Below are 6,063 nucleotides of genomic sequence, written 5' to 3'. Positions count from 1 at the left end.
TCCTGGGTCAGTTTTGGTAGTTGATGCATCTCTAGAAATGCATGCATTTCTTCCAGGTTATCTAATTTGCTGGCATAGAGTTGCTCATAATATGTTCTTATAATTGTTTGTATTTCTTTGGTGTTGGTTGTGATCTCTCCTCTTTCATTCATGTTTTTGTTGATTTGGGTCATTTCTCTTTTCTTTTTGATAAGTCTGGCCAGGGGTTTATGAATCTTGTTAATTCTTTCAAAGAACCAGCTCCTTGTTTCGTTGATCTGTTCTTCTGTTCTTTTAGTTTCTATTTCATTGATTTCTGCTCTGATCTTTATTATTTCTCTTCTCCTGCGGAGTTTAGGCTTTATTGCTGTTCCTTCTCCAGCTCCTTTAGGTGGAGGGTTAGGTTGTGTACTTGAGACCTTTCTTGTTTCTTGAGAAAGGCTTGTATTGCTATATACTTTCCTCTAATAAGCTGATAACATCTTCAATTGCACACAAAAAAATCACACTTATACTTCTCCCATCCCCATACTTTTTGTTATTGGTGTCACAAACTACATCTTTTTATATTATATATCAATTAACAAATTTTTATAGTTATAGGTATTTTTACACTTTTATCTTTTAACTTCTATATCAGAATTAAAAGTGATTTATGCACCACCATTACAGTTTTATGTATTTGTCTGTATATTCATTTTTGTCGGTAAGCTGTATATTTTCCTGTGCTTTTGTACTTCTGTCTAGCATCTTCTCATTTCAACTTGAAGGATTCCCTTTAGCATTTCTTATAAGACAGGTCTAGTAGTGATGACCTCCCTCAGCTTTTACCTATCTGGAAAAGTCTTTATCTCTCCATTTTTTTTTTTTTTGTGCAGCAGAAGGTTTACAGAAAAAATGAGGGGAAGGTACAGAGATTTCCCTTATAACCCTGCCCCCACACATGGATAGCTTCCCCATTATTAATATCCCCACCAGAGTGGAACATTTGTTACAATTGATTAAACTACATAATCACCTAAAGTCTGTAGTTTACATTACAGCTCACTCTTGGTGTTCTACATTCTATGGGTTTTGACAAATGTGTAATGACATGTAACCATCATTATAGTATCATATATCATATCATATCATATCATATCATACTGCATCATATCTTTGCCTTAAAACTCCTCTGTGCTTTGCCTACTCATCCCTCCCTCCCACCTAACTCTTGGCAACCACTGATCATCTTTATTTCATCTGAAGTAAAACAGCACACTATTCAGTTCTTCTTTTGTTCTCAATAGCCCCCAGGTATCTGGTGTATGCTGGGCCCTATCCAGCACTCTTGGACAGCTGAGACAGGCCCTAGTCCCTCACTCCAGTAGTCAGAATGTTTTATATATAGTCTAGTATTCTCTTTCTCTCCCCAGAAAGAAGCCAGGAATGGGAAGTTTCCTCCAGATCATGTGGCATTGCCCAGGGGAAGGGACTATGGTGAGAGGGTCTCATGAATTTTCCTACTGGATTTGATACAGCTGTTTTTGCACTCACCTGGAGGACAAGAGTCTCTTAATTGGTTTCTGCATTTCTCAAAAAGGGAATTGGTCCGTGTAGTATTGTTGTATTGGTGTCTTCATGGTAAGTGTATCTGGGGCTTCCTATTCCACTAACTGCTGATATCACTACCTTTATACATTCTTATCATACTTATAACTTATTCTTGTGGTAAAGCATATTGTCACCCAAAGCACTTGTGTTACCTTTGAAATGCCTTTTCTTTGCCTTTTCCCTTTCCCAAGTTGTAAGTACTGGAGTATGGGTATTATAATCAATTACAGTGTGTATAAGAGATGCTAAAAGTTGGACATAAAGATGTAACTAATAAAAATTTGATATGGCATTTGTAGTATAATCAAAAGGTAGAAGGGAATTCACCATAAAGAAATTACCAAAATAGCTCAAAATACAGATTACAAATCAATGGAAGAAATGAATAGTGGGCTTGCAGAGCTCAGAGAAAGCATAAAAAGCAAAATTGATTATTACAAAGATGGAAACCACATTCGAAACCACAAGCATAGGATAAAATATGACTTAAAAGAACACGATGGAGAAAATTCCTCTGGGAAGATGGAGTAGACTAGCTTTTACCTATCCCTATCACTGAGTACAACTAAAAACCTTGGATATTATATATAAAACAAAAACTTTAAAAATGTAAAAAGTGAAGAGAATGGCCTCATCCCAAGGTAAATCCTTACCCAAGTGATATTAGAGAAGACTGAATATGGAGCTGGGCTTTCATTCTCACTTGGCAGAAACAAGTCCCCACCCTCCTCCCTGAAGTATTGGTAGAGATGACATGGGAGCCATCCCCACTCACAGTAACAAGGACACTCTCTTTTGTGTTGATGGAAGCTAAGTGGAGAAACTAGACTTCCAACTCTCAATTATAAGGCAGCACCCCACCCCCCTCCACTTCCCTTGATGGAGCAATGTCACAGAAAAACAGATAAAACATGTTTAAATAAGATTTAGAGTCTCATAGTATAATATTAAAATGTCTGTTTCAATTCAAAACCACTCATCACTCCGAGCACCAAGAAGTTCTAAACTGGCCGGAAAAAGGCAATCAATGTGTGCAAACCTTGTAATGACAGAATGCTAGAAGTATCTAATACAAATTTTAAAGCAGTTATGATAAGAAAGCTTTAAAGAGCAATTACAAATACACTTGAAATAAATGAAAATAGAAGTTTTCAGCAAAGAAATTGAATATATACAAGTATAAAGAAGAATTGAAGGGAAATTTTGAACTAAAAAATACAATAACTGAAATTAATAACAAAAATAAAAACAAAACCTAGTGAATGGGCTCAACAGAATGAATGGCACAATGGAGGGCACAAAAGAAAGAAATTATACAGCCCAAACAAAAGAGGAAAAAATATATTAAAAATAAAAATAGACTCAGGGGCCTGTAAAATTATAACAAAGATCTAACATTTGTTTCATCATAGTCCTGCATGGAGAAAATAAAGAGAGCAGGCCTGAAATGGCCCTTGGAGAATAACTGATTAAAACTTTTGAATTTAGCAAATGACACAAACTTATGAATTCAAAAGCCTACATAAACCCCCAAATTGATAAAGCCAGAAAATTCCACCCACAGAAACAGTAGAATCAAACATATGAAAACTAAGAGCAAAGAATAAAATCTTGAAAGCAGCGAGAGAGAAATAACACTTTATCTATAGAGGAAAAACTACTTGAATGACAGTGGACTTCCAGCAGAACTCATTGGAGCCAGAAGTGATGCAAAATTCTTCAACTCAGAATTTTATATACAATGAAATTATTCTTCAGAAATGGAGGATAGATTCAATACCTTCTCATAGGAAGAAAAAGTAAGATAGTTTTTCAATTTTAGGGTAGCAGACCTACCCCAAGAGAAGAGGAACTTTTCTAAACAGAAAGGAAATGATACAAGAAGTTATCTTGGAAAATTAGCAAGAAAGAAAGTACATAATAAGCAAAATATGAGTAAATACAATAGACTTCCTTTTCCTATTGAGTTTTCTAAATTATGTTTGATAGTCAAAGCAAAAAATATAACATCATCATGTGGTTCTAAATGTATGTAAAGGAAATAGTTAAGATAATTATATTAAAACCACTAGAGGGTAAAGAGCGGTCAGGTTTTTATATTTAGGTTGAACTTGTAAAATGAAAATACTAGTAGACTGTGTAAGTTGTGTATGTATTATTTAATACATCAAGCAACCACCAAAAAAAGAGAAGATATAAAAAGAGATATACTCAAAACCCTACAAATGTATCAAAACTGGGATGCTAAAAAAAATATTCAAACCAAAGAAAGCCAAGAAAAAAATACCAGAGGAAATAATAAATAGCGAGTATAGTAAAAATGAATAAATAAATAAATAAAATGCAGAATTGAACCCTAATATATACAGGTAGAACTGAAAAAAAATATTAACAGTAAAAATAGAAAAATTCACATAAAACAAACCAACAAATTTTGAAAAATTTGTATCTTATAACATGTATTCCCTAACTACAATGGAATTAAACTGAAAACCAATAATAAAAGATAAGAGAAAATCTCAAAACACTTAGAAATTGAATGACACACATTTACATAATCCACAGATCAAAGAGAAGTCTCAAAGAAAGTTTTAAAAAGTACATTTAACTAAATGAAAATGAAAATACAGCATATCAAAATTTGTGAAACATAGCTAAAGCAGTGATGAGAAGGAAATTTATAGCATTAAATACATACATTAGAGAAGGGGAAAAGTCTCAAATCAATGATCTAAGCTTTCATCTGAAGAACCTAAAAAGGAAAAAAGGAAAAACAAAATAACTCCAAACGAAGCAGGGGAATAATAAAGATAATACCAGAAATCAGTGAAATCGAAAACAGAAACAACAGAGAAAAATCAATGAAACAAAGAGCTGATTCTTTGAAAAGATTGATAAAATTAGCAAGCCTCTAGCAAGATTAACAAAGGACAAAAAGAGAGGACACAAATTACCAATATCAGGAATGAAACAAAGATAACACTACAGACCCTGCAGACATCAAAGGGATACTAAGGGAATACTACAAACAAATCTACACGTATAAATTTGACAACTTAGATAAAATGTACCAATTCCTTGGAAAATACAAGTTACCAAAACTCACCTAACATGAAATAGATCATTTGAATAGTCCTTCATCTATTATGAAAATTGAACCTATTATCTAAAAATTCCCCCAAATAGAAATCTCTAAGCCCAAGTGCTTTCACTGGGGAATTCTACCAAACTTTAAGAGGAATTAACACCAATTCTACACAGTCTCTTTGCTGCAGTCAGCATGTTTGGTTCCTCATCCCGAAAATTCACTTTAAAATTCTAATACCCAATATGATGAAGTTAGGAGGTTGGACCTTTGGAAGGTAATTAAATCATGAGGGTTGAGCCCTCAAATGGAATTAGTATTTTTTTTTTAAAGATTTGTTTATTTATTTGAGAGAGAGAGAGAGAGCAAGCATTCATGCTATGGAGCAAGGAGGGAGGGGCAGAGGAAGAGGAAAAGAGAGAATCCTCAAGCAGACTCCCCAGTGAGCATGGAGCCCAATGCAGGGCTAAGGTCTCGGGACCCTGAGATCATGATCTGAGCTGAAACCAAGAGTTGGCCACTTAACCAACTGAGCCACCCAGGTTCCCTGGAATTAATGTTCTTAAAAAAGAGATCCCACGGAGCTTCCTATCCCCTTTTGCCATGTGAGATACATGGAGAAATCTGCAACCAAAGGAGGACAATTACCCAACCATGCTGGCACTCTGATCTCAGACTTCCAACCTCCAGAACTGTGAGAAATAAATTTCTGTTGCTTATAAGCTGCAGAGTCTGTAGTACTTTGTTATAGCAGCCCAGATGGACTAAGATACTCCTCCAGAAAATATGAGTATACATTCCAATTCATTTCATAAAGCTAGTATTACCCTGATACTCAGACAACAACAAAAAAAAGACAACTACAGACCAATATCCCTCCTGACTATAGACACAAAAATCTTTAACAAAATATTGCCAATAGAACTTAACAACATATGAAAAAAATGTATATGGCTCCATGACCAAGTGTGGTTCATTCCAAGGATGTAAGACTGGTTCAATATTTGAAAATCACTGTGTCATCCAGTATTTTAAGAAACTAAAGAAGAAATATGACACGATCATATCAACTGGTACAGGAAAAGCATTTGACAAAATTCAACATCCATTCATGATAAAAACTCTGAAACAATAGAAATAGAGGGGAAGTTATTCAATTGGATAAAGTGCATCTACAAAAATCATACAGCTAATATTATACTTAATAGTGAAGGACTGAATTCTTTCCCCATAACATCAGGAACTAGGCAAGAATGTCTGCTCTTACTATTCTTATTCAAAAAATATATTCAGGGCGCCTGGGTGGCTCAGTTGGTTGAGCGACTGCCTTCGGCTCAGGTCATGATCCCGGAGTCCCGGGATCGAGTCCCGCATCGGGCTCCCTGCTCAGCAGGGAGCCTGCTTTT

The sequence above is a fragment of the Leptonychotes weddellii genome, chromosome 14 (assembly GCF_054177405.1).
Source record: "Leptonychotes weddellii isolate Sample4059 chromosome 14, ASM5417740v2, whole genome shotgun sequence".
NCBI lineage: Eukaryota > Metazoa > Chordata > Mammalia > Carnivora > Phocidae > Leptonychotes > Leptonychotes weddellii.
The sequence above is the reverse complement of the archived record's forward strand: the minus strand, read 5'-3'. Positions refer to the sequence as shown.